At 40.7% G+C, this 12,037-nt stretch overlaps 1 pseudogene; it reads left to right on the top strand.

Moving 5' to 3' along the window:
* The first annotated feature begins 10,334 nt into the window (after positions 1 to 10,334).
* Positions 10,335 to 11,676, top strand: LOC124966061 (mRNA decay activator protein ZFP36-like; annotated as a pseudogene).
* Positions 11,677 to 12,037: the final 361 nt, after the last annotated feature.

Genomic DNA, 12,037 nt, shown 5'->3' with positions numbered 1-12,037 from the left:
GTTCACATTTCTCATAACTTTGAGGTACAGTACCTAAGGCAGTGCTTAGGTCTTCCATAAGAAATTGCATGTGCATTAGTTGGCAAAATGGAAAAGAATGATGTAAAATCTGACCTGTAGAACCTCTTAAGGAGATGATGTCTTTGTTGTCTTTACCAAAGAGAATTAAATCATTGACTCAATATGTTAAGAGAATTTATGAAAAGATGGTCTGGGATGATAAAGCTAGTTCACAAAATTTAGGCGTAAACACACATACACACATAAGCATGAAGCCCATGGAGAGAGAATTGAGGTCTGACACTTCATAACTGGAGAAACTGAAAATAAAAGAAAGGAGAGGGGGGGAAACTGTTGAATTGTTTAATATTTGTTGACATTTGAAAGAAAATAAACTCTTATATTTTAAGATTTAAATTTTTTTTGATTAGCTAAGCAAAGTTGCCAGAAGACTGCTGTCTTCATTAAAATCAAACATCATTCGAAAATGTATGTTCCCTGAACAAACGTTTGCTTCCTGTTTAACTGTTAGATATGCAAAATTCTGACATATTCCTCTGCTACTGAAAGCATACAGAATCTGTAACATATGTATCGACTTCGTGCTTTCATGAAATTCAAATTTTATTGTTCGGAAAGATATGTCAGGATCAGTAAATCTTGATGTTCATCTAATCAGAAGCCAATATCTGTTTTCTAATTAGAAGAACAAAAAATAATAAGAATTAGAACACAGAACTCATATGAAATTTAGAAGTCCCATTTGGTCTGCAGAGCCCAAATGTTTTAACAGCTGCACTAGAGACTGACTGAAAATATTAGCACATTTATCCAGGCATGACAAGATTTAAATCTGATTTAAAGCTTCCTCTATCGCAATGGCAGATTCACTGTGTAAGTTTATTGTACAAGCAACGTCTGTTGGAAACTCCTGACTGAATAACAAATTCAAGTGTATTTCCAGAGCATCATTTTAAGAAACATGTTTTCCAGATTTCCTGCCATTTTATTTAAGTCTTAAAAGTCATATTTCAATTTTTAAAAACCAGAATGTGGGATCATCTTGCTGTCATCTTTGGTATGATAAACTTGTAGTGCCTCATGGACACTAATATACATTTGTTGAGCACCTGAATACATTTAACTTTCACCAGAACTCCTAAAGAGTAGATTCACACATGCTGTTAGCCCTCTGTGAGCATGGATATTAAATAGATAGTATATGAAAGTATAGGAGTCAACACAATTTGAAAACAATTATAGCAGCACAGAGAAACCCCACTTAAATCAAGAAGAGGTTGGAAGTAGTGTAGGAGCATACAGCAGATCATAAAAACGCTCTACCTCAAAGTAAAAACACAAATGAAAAATGGGGGAGAAAGGATCAGCAAAAACACCAGCAGCATTAAAACACAGGCAGTGCACAGCTTTATACTATAAACTCTGAAAAGCAGCAAGAAAACAAAAGATCCCCTGGAATTAGCATGTGACTCCTGTACTCTGTTCTCCCAGGAGCTGTACAGGGGTGAGAGCAGGGTTAGTTAGCCAAGTCTGAAACACCTATGCATCTGGAGAGACTCAGATGAGTGTGGAGTCAGCATCCAGGGAGGGGAGGTGGGAACCTCCTCCAGACTGGAAGCTCTTCCCCATCACTTACCACCATCCCGCTTTATTCTCGCAGGGCTACTACTGCCAACCCACAGAGAGAAAAGATACCCTCTCTGGGCACCTCAGCCCTGTAGACACAGGCTTAGTGAGCACGAAGGAAAGGGTCCTCTTTGAGCAGGTGGAACCTTATACCAGGACACGTGACTAGAAGTAAGCTGGGTGCCAGCCCTCAGCTGCCCTCTCGCTGGGCACCCTGTGCAGCGTACAAACCACGACTGCCATAGTCTTGCTCCCTGAGAAGGGGAAATGCTTTCGAGAGTGGGCATTTTGACTTTTCAGCTGGAAGGGAGGCAAATGAGGGGCAAGGGTGACCAGGATCCCCCAGAACTAGTTATGCCCAACAGTAGATGATCTCAGAGCTTGTTCTCACAGGTCTGGAGACCTGTGACTTGTTACATGCAAGGGTGAGCCTAAATTTGATGACTACCCTTCCCCTTTTTTATTTTTCTGTAATGTGTTTGAAACTACTAGACCTGAATTCACTCTGGCTAGTCTAGGGCATATATCCTATTTCCAAGGACAGTGCCTTACAGTATGGGTTGTTCCACCTAAACTTTGGTTTTTCACTTGTAACAGAAATGGTCAGCCTTAGGGGTAAATCCTACCCACCACCCCTGCTGCTTTTCACTCTCATCTTCCCAGAAGTTGCCCCTGCTCTTCTCCTGGCTAGACAGGGAAATGTGAAACGAAGGGCTTTTGGCCTTTACTCCTCAGAGGGAGTGGGCAAGGAAATGTAGGACTTTCCATCAGCCCATTTCCCCTCTGCTCTGTTGGATTTTTTGTTTTGTTTTGTTATTTTGCAGTGCTGGTAGTGAAACCCAGGGCTTCAGAGCACTCTGCCACTGAGCTGTATCCCCAGCCTGGTTCTTGTACTAGTACTTTTGATCTTGTCCATCTTTCTGGGGCCTGCTTACTCCTCACTTGTGTCTTACTGCTAGAGAGAGGGACTTAGCTAGAAGCAGCTAGGAGAGGACAAAGGAGTTCAGACTGGGTGGGACGAGGTTCAGAAGATCACCCACACTGACTGGCACACACAAAGTTACTGTGCCAATCATGAGAAAGATAGAAAGAAACTGCCTGTAAACTATGTAAAAGAATACAGAAAATAAAAAAAAAAAAAAAAACATAGAACCCATTCTGAGAGAAACTTGAGGAAGTGGACTATCCTCCACAACCTATAACCTGTCCCCTAAAAGAAATGAAAGAGAAGGAATCGATGAAAAAAGAGAACTAAGGCAGCACAATAATAGATAGGAAACAAGCTTCATAAATTAGAAACGGCAAAAAGCAATATATATATATACAGCTAAAACTGAATTTCTGACACACAGGGAGAGTTCAATCAAGTACTTATTGACATCGACTATATATGCCAAACACTGGGTTGGCACAGTGGTAGGAAAAAAAGATTTCCTCTCCTCGGTGGAACTTCACTTCTAGTCGGTTTGGGGACATGGGATAGCCAGTAGCAATAAGTGCTATGATAAAAATAATGAAGGATAATACTTTGGCATGCTAAATGCTTTGACCTGAACACCTAGGTCTCTTTGACCTCCCCCACCCAAGTCTCACCCTTATATTCCTCCTGAAGCACAGGAAGAGGTTTTCTCTGGAATTTCCGTAATGGTCAGATCCTCTGGAAGACCCACAGGAAGAAAGAGGAGCGTTGACATCACACCCGGAGAGCCCAGATGCAGCAGATTGCTGTCTATGCTTCATGCTATTCATCTCCCCTAAAAATCACTGATTCTTCCTCAAAAATTATCTACAACCCCCACATTCCTCTGCCTTGCAGAGATTATTTAATCTCCAAACACAGGTCCTACTTTGAGTTTCTTGCTTTGTGACTCCCATGCACAGGTTATTAGGTTTTCTATGGTTGTGGGGAGCCTCTGATAAGCCTCTGATATTTTATCAGTAAGATAATCACAGTGAATGCACATGGAAAAGAAGAGATGGAGGGTAGACAAAGGTTGAACCAACATAAAACTGGTAGGTATAGAAGGCTGCAATTAGCACAGAAAAAAATTCAAAGATAAAAATTTTCACTGAATAACAAACTAAATCTACTTGTAAAGAGAATACATTGTGTCCCCAAAAAAGAATTGATGAGAAGAACACTGGAACATACCTTGGAGAAGTTCAAGCCAAAAAACACACCAAAAAAAAGAGTCATCTTCTAGTGTGCAAATTCTCCACATCAATTCAATGTTACACAATACCTGTGACCTAGGATTATTTTTTTACTCCAACCTTTCTGAAGGCCAATGAACAATTCTTAAATATGAGAGAACTCAGACATTATAACTACTGTGAATCTTTCTTGAAAATATTCTACTAAATCCAATCAACCAAGAGAACCATTGTGAAGAGAGTGGTAATGGAGACCATATAATATGTAAGAACTGTTTATGAATCATGAACACATTGAAATATAAAATGATATTTAATTAGATAAAATAATATAAAATGATTTGAAAGACAAACTTCAAAATTTTAAATAATGAACTGGGAGAAAACCCTACAGCTTGTTGAAAGCTCAGTAGGGACTGAGAAAGAAGTGAAAGTGAGATAATTTCCTTGCCTTTCACAGCAAGAAGTCAATATACACTTCATTTTTTTAAGGCAAGTAAATGAAAAAGCTTTTAAAGTTTACTATGTAAAATACAAAAGTAATTTTAAATTACCAGAATATGGCAAGGGGAATATGTATAGCAAGTAACTGAAAAGGGGAAGAGAAACAAAAATATAATCAGGGACTTCATCTAATTTACCTAAGACAAATGGTATCTACAAGCATAAGTAATGGCACAGAAAATGGGAAAAGTATCACTAACATAAATATTTAATTGCCTATCCAAACAGATTGCATCTTCTGTTTCCTCTAAAACATTTCTTCAAACCAAACATATTTTGGGTGCCAAAAAAATCTCCCATGCACTTCAAAATAAGGAAGTGCATATTGCATTCTCTTATGTCAAACAAAATTAAAAGCCTACCATTTAATAACCAAAGTAGAAAATTTAAAAAAAGAATTCAACCTTTTGGAAATTTTGAAATTCCTTTCCAAATTGAAACCAAAACTAAAATATCAGAATATCTATGATACCATCAAATTACTACTTATAAGATGGGTAAAATCATATTCAGAGAAAAACTTCATAGCTTTAACCACAATACGAAAAAAAAAATCAATGGAAACAAATGAATTAAATACTAATTGGAAAAATTTTAAAATTACAACAAAATAAACAAGAAAAGTATAAGAATGAAAGTGAGCCAGGCGAGGTGGTGCACACCTGTAATTCCAGTGGCTCAGGAGGATGAGGCAGGAGGATCACAAGTTCAAAGTCAGCCTCAACAACTTAGTGAGACCCTGTCTCAAAATAAAAAAAATAAAACAGGCTGAGGGTGTAGCTCAGTGGTTAAGTACCCCTGGGTTTAATTCCCAAAACCCAAAATAAAAACAAACACACACACAAAAAAGAATGAAAGCGATAAAGTGAAACAAATTAATGAATTTAATAACAGAAAAACAGAATAAATCCAAGATGAGACATCCCTAGTTTTATTAAGATATAACTGACAAATAAAAATTATATGTTTATGGTATAAAATGTAATGTTTTGATATGTGTCTGCATCATTAAATGATTAAATCAAACCAACTAACATATCCATCACCTCATTTTTTGTCTGGTGAAAACATATAAGATCTATTCCCTGGGCAATTTTCAAGTACATATACAGTACATTATTTTTAACTATAGTCACCAAGAACTGGCTTTTTGAAAAAAAAAAAATAGCTATGCAACCAGTTAGAATTTTAATTGAATAAGAATGGAGGCTAATAACAGCTTACATTTATTGAGCACTTAATGCTTTATGTATATTAGCTCTACTTTATGAGGTAGGAACTATTATCTCACATGTGAGGAAACTGAAACCCAGTTTAAACATCTTTTCTAAGGTCCCCCAAATAGTACATGCCTGAACAGTCAGATTCCAGATCACAAAATTAGAATTCAGAAAGTCACCACAGCTGCAGAGCAAACTTTAAATGTGAATGATACATATATAAATATTAGAAAATTCTCAAACTTGTGTCATGAAATAAACACATCTCTTTTTCCAGACAGGAAAAGCCGGCGTAGTGTGGGGAAATTCCCTATTGACAGCTAGCCCTTGGCTATATTACAACACCATCCATCCCTCTGTGATGTGTAAGGTACTTGTAGACAGCAGAATGGGGACAGGGGGAGCAGTTTCTCTAAATGAGGGAATTGGGAAACTTGAAGTTTTGAGAGAAGCACATTTGTTCTAAAACCAGGCTTAATCCTCCTCTTTCCTCTCCAAAAGATTACCTGAAATATAGCTGACAGAAAAGACAGGTCCCAGTTCCATCTTGCTGAAAGCACTGAAGGATACCAAATAAGCACAAAAGTTCACAGCATGAGTGTATTTTACCCTCTTTTTGAGCCTACAATAAAATGAGAATGAAGAAACTCACAACATCAGTCACTCTCCATCAAGTGCCCACCCTACCATGTTCCAGTATTTGGTAGGGAAATACAATGTGAGGTGGATAATTAACTCCCATCTTGTGCAATCAGTACAGTGAACCAAAGGGGCAAGTTTAAGTGGCAATTGTGGCACAAATACCAACTGAGCCACCAGTAAAGACGATGGGTTCAGAAGGGGTTTGGATCATTTAGAGAAGTGTTTGTTTTTCTGAGCCTGAGAGTGGGTGCTATAATCACAAATCTTTCATGCAACACACGTTTCTGACTCTTCAGAATCAATTGTTTTTTGATGGAGACATCACAAATTATGAAAGCAGAGCACATGGCCCAGAAATTTGGCAGCACAAATCGGTTTTCTTCTGGTCAACTTCACACAAGATTCTAGGTTGAAAAGAAAGCAAGATGAACCCAAGCAGAAATAAAATGTTTTGAATCTGATATTGTTCTGCCACTTCCTTATTCTGAAAAAAAAGAAAAAAGGAAAAAAAAATAGGAGTGATTGTCCAGTCTTTGAAATCATTAATCTACCCTCAACTAAAGAGATTCTGTATAATTTGATATTTTTCTGGTTTTGCTTTTTTTGTGTGTTTATTGACCTATGTTAAAGGATAAAACCTATGCATTCTTTAAGTAATTCATGATTCCTTGATTTATAGGTTTATTTTATCCCAATTTAGAGGTTCACAATTGCCAGTTTTATCCTGTTGGTCAATGTTAATTAACATTCACCTTACACATAGGCATTTCCTGGTCTCCAGCTTAGAGCAGTGGGAAAGAGCAAAACTGAGAGTCTGAGACCTTGAGTTCAGACCCCAGACCTCCAATTTTCTGAATGTTGTGGGCTACTCAAAAAATCACTGATGCTCTCTGAACCTCTGTTTCTTTATCTTTCAAGTTGGTTAGATTTTTGCCAAGGTACCTTCCAACTCTACCATTTTATCAATCTATCTTCCACTTATGTTAACTGTGGGCCTTCCCTTTCCTTTAAACATTCCACTCCTGTGTGTCTGTCACTCAAAGAGTTCCTCCATTCTCTTGTCTTAACTTCCACTTCTATTCTGATAACTCCTAAATGCACACACACACACACACACACACACACACACACGTATATGCACGTACATATATCCCTTATCCTTTATCTGTTTGCTTATCTGTCCCACTATCTTCTATCAAGCATCTTTCTTGTGCAAATTATGTAGAACATGTTTTTTTTTTTTTCCACCCAGTATAGTATAGACAGTTCTACACTCTGACTACAAGGTCTCTTCTCTGTGGCATCCTTATTCCCAAACCTACAGTCACATTTAATAACCCTCTTTGTCAATTGTCAAGTCCCATTGTTATATTACTTTTGTCTTTGGGATCTACTGTCTCCTTTCTATTCTTCCTGTCAGGACCTTATTTCTGCCTTATTTCTCTGTATCTGCTCATTTGTAAATGGCTTAAACCAGGAGAAAGTTCCCCATACAGGGAGTGGGATTTGCTTACCTGACTGTCTACCTGTAATCACAAAATCCCAAATGGGACAAAGAGAATGTGGTGTGAGACTCAACTCTCAGCCCTGGAGAAGGGATGTCTGCTGCTCCCGGAGGAGACTGAAAACCCACAGAACCATGGAGCCAGAGGGTCTTCCCAGGGTCCCTGCCAGAGTCTGCCTAGGGACTTGCCTGGAAGTCCACAGCACTATCCATCAGGAGTTTGGGCTCCCCCACCACTAGGCTCTTTGCATGATTTATCTCATTTAGACCTAACACCAGTTTGGTAAGGAAAGCACTATTATTCCCATTTTAAAAAGAGGAAACCGAGTAGCTGAGAAATTAAACAGTTTGCCTGTGGCCAGTGCTTAAAACCAAGTTCTGCAAGATTCCAGATGTGGATTCTGAGCTCACCACACTAACTTGCCTCACCTCTTTAACCATCTAATAATGGTAAAAAATAATGGTTTTAAACCAATAGTTATTCTAAACCATCTATATTCCTTTTTTTTTTTTTTTAATCACCAGCAAAAAGCAATTCTGAGGTAGTGTGCTCAGTGGAGGGAGAATCCTCTTCGTTGTAAACATGGAAGAATGGAAGCTGTCTTCTATTCCCGCTGCTCAGCTTCTGCTCCACTGCATCCTCCTTCTTAGTGGAGTTCCCCCAGCTCAATTAAGGATATCTTTCCATAAAACACAGGAGGTTTGGTTTTCTCTTGAGATGTTGCCTCTTGGGTAAGTTCTTTCCAGGGCCATGATTCCCCTGAGCTTGGGACATTTGATTGACAGGAACAATAAGGTTTGTAACCATTTTTTCCTACCCAGGAAGAGCCACAGTTTCAAAACAAAACCTGGATTTGCTTTACACCATGCTGTTTGTGTGCCATAACCAGGATGAGACATGGACTTTCCAGGTTGTGCCCCTTCTCTGATCCCAGAGAGGATCCACAGGGAGCCAAAATCCCTGAGTCAAGGGAGGTGGCAGCAGGGATTATAGCCAGGTCCTGGAAGGGCAGAGGGTCATATTCATGTGAAATGGTTCTGAAGCTGGGGATCTAGTGCCCAAATGCACATCTTCCATGGGAGGGCACCTTTTCACATTACAGTCCAAGATACACTGTACCACCTCTCTGCCCTCCCCTCTCCAGACCCAATTGAAGAGAAGAGTGACCTAGACTGGTTTGTAAAGATATTTTCTTTGCCTTAGGAGAGAAACAGCACCATCCTAGTGAGTCTAGAATCCTTAAAAGAAATCGTAATTAAACTGCAGAACTGCTTCCATATTGAGGCTGCTAGAAAATCATATGATTTCCCCATTCTCTCTCATACCACAAGTAGTTTTGGGGTTTCTCTGTTTCTCCTAGGCTTCTCCACTGGCAAAGGATGAGAAGGTCACTTTCTGTGGCTAAGGGAATATATTCCACTACTAGATGCTATACCCTCTGCCTATCCATTTTTAGGACTCAAGTCTTGCTATCTGTGCCCCTATGCCCACCACAGCAAAACTGAATGTCTGTAAACACTGTTCATTTTGTAAATAAACCTTCAATGGTTCCCTATTGTCTGCCTCTGTGAGTCAGCCCAGGCTATTCATGATCTTCAAAACAAAGACACAGATGTGGTCCCCATGTCTGAAATGCACTTTCTGTTCTTGCCTCTTGTTCAGTTCTTCAATCCTCTGTCCTCTCATCCTCCAGGACTCTTGAAGTTCTCTTGGTCTCTATCTTGATATGCCCAAGAGTGGCATGGTTATCCTATGTAATCATAGACTTCAGGTGACCTACTAGTGCTTTCAATATTTCATAAGGTCAAATTTTTCTTTAGATGAAGTATAAGACTTCTGAGGCCCAGGACTCAATAAAAGCTAAGTACATTGGGTGTCTCCATGCAGTACCCACTGCAAATGAACATGTAAGCAGAAGCTAAACAAATGCTTTGCTGATTGATTTCTTTAAAAGGTTGGGAGAGTGAACAATAAATAAAATGAATGGGGATTTGCTCAAGGGAAGATGTAATTGAAAATTATATCTAAAAATAGGAAAGGGACTAAAGGCTGTTTGGGTAGTTTTACATATGACTGTGCAGTTGGATAAATTCAGTGAGCCGGTACACGTTTATCTCATCTAGAAAATGGAAGGGAAAAAAACTGTAAACTTGACGTTTATGAGACCGGCTGATGAATGACTTCAGTCATTTGAAAGCAAAAGCTGAAAATTTCAACTTTGTAAAAATAGCTTTAGAGTCACATTCTGAAGCTGGAAGATTTTACGCAAATTAATAATACAGGCGATTTTTCAACTTCTATTGAACAGGGAAGTAAATAACTAGAACTAGCAGAGTCAGCGGTTAGTTAAGTGGTTCTCTCAAATGCATCAAGCATGGTGCCATTAATTTTCTCTGTTGTGGAGGTGGAGGATGATACCTACAGAATCCCTTCTTCTTTTGGCCCAGTGCCCCATATGACAGGAGTTCTGTTGGCAGCTGTTTAGTTACAATACATCACATCAGTGAAATGTGTCTTAGATTCTTTAAGAAGAACCCCAGAGCAGCAGTGTGCAGTGTTAGTTGCAACAAAATTCAGCCTTCATTCACCTTGTTTTATCATGAGCTAGAGGAAACCTATGCTCCTTCCTGGTCTGTCTTAGCTCCACTTCATCATCAGATGCATGAGGAAAACCAGTAGCTACCCCAGCACACCTCAGACGGCCATTGTGAAGAAAAATTGGGTAATAAATGAGAGAGCACTGAAAATTATTATACCACTTTAATAGATGGTATGTAATTATTGAAGTATTCTTGGCATAAGAGGACAGACCTGCATGGAGGATATCCCATTACAGAGTGTACAAAGTGAAGTTTTGACCATACACAGGCATTCTATTGTTGTACAAATGGGAACCTGTCTTTAATATGTCCGTGATGCTATTAAGAGTGACCACACAAGCCCTTGGCCCACCTTATAACTCCCATCAGAAGTCTACGTGGGAGCCTGACTTCAGCATTCTGACTTTTGGTCCACCCTTCATGGCCACCTGTGCCACCATGGATCTCACAGCCATCTACAGGAGCATTTTTTTTTTTTTTTGCTGAGCCCTGGCTCTCACCTGACCATAGCGGAACTGAGTCCTCTAGACTCTGGATCCTGAACTCATTTGACTCCAGCCTGTCTGGGGTCACCTTCTGCCCGCCTGGCCACTCCACTGGCCTGGTGGAGGGCCAGAGCTGTTTCTGAGTGTCTTCACCCCCTAGCTTTGCACCCCTGGCTTCCCACTTGCACTCTGAGTAGTCACCCTTGCCCACCTTGCTTACTGTGACCTGCATCACCATGGCCTACAAGACTGAGCTGTGTCAGACCTTCTCAGAGAGTGGGCACTGCTGCTATGGGACTAAATGCCAGTTTGCCCATGGCCTGGGTGGGCTGTGCCAAGCCAATTGCCACCCCAAGGACAAGATAGAATTCTACCACAAGTTCTCCCCCAGGGCCACTGCTCCTACTGCGCACAATGCCATTTCATTCACAACACTGCCAAGGACCTAGTCGTCCCTGGCCAGCCCTATGTGCTGTGCCAGAGCATCAGCTTCTCTGATTTGCCCTCAGGCCACCAAACCTCTCCACCACCACCAGGTCTGGCAGGCCCTTCCCTGTTCTCATGTTCCTTCTCTTTACAGCTCCCCAGCACCACCTGGGGACTTTTCATTTTTGCCTTCTGTCTTCTCTGCTGCCCCTGGGGCCCCTGGAGCCCCTGTGACTTGAAAGGACCCTACTCCAGTCTGTTGCCCCTCTTACCGAAGGGCCACTTCTCCCAGCATCTGGGGGCCCTTGGGTGACCTGCCTCAGAGTCCTTCTGCATGCCCCCTGGGACCTGACCCTGCTGAATATGCCAGCAGCCTCAGCAGACTGAGGGATCTGACTCACTGGTCTTTGAGGCTGGGTTTTTTGGGGCCATCCCACCACCTGTAGCCCCATGATGACTTCCTATCTTCAGTGGCATCTCTGCTTCTGAGTGACAAGTGTCTACCTAGTACATATCGACTGGATCTCAAGGGAAGAACTTGTGCTATGAGGATCTGGGAGACTCCTGATTTAATCAAGTGGCCCACCTCCCCCATCCCATCGATGCCAGGGCATTAACCCACTCCCCTGATGCCACCCTGGGGCAGGTAACCAGTGTACAAGCTCAGTGTTCATGGTGGTGGGGGACAGCGTTTCTGAGGTTCTTAAAAGATGTAGCCTATTTGAGGAAACCAGTGAGCTCTCTCCCTGACCAACTCCCCTGATTTTCCTGGAATCTTTTTTGCTGTGAATAGTAGACCCCTAAGATCCCTCTCCTAGTTTTTCTTAGACCCAAGTTTCCAGAGTCTGGTTATT

This window comes from Sciurus carolinensis, chromosome 16, assembly GCF_902686445.1.
Source record: "Sciurus carolinensis chromosome 16, mSciCar1.2, whole genome shotgun sequence".
Lineage (NCBI taxonomy): Eukaryota > Metazoa > Chordata > Mammalia > Rodentia > Sciuridae > Sciurus > Sciurus carolinensis.
Note: the sequence above shows the minus strand (reverse complement) of the source record. Positions and strands in the feature narration are given on the sequence as shown.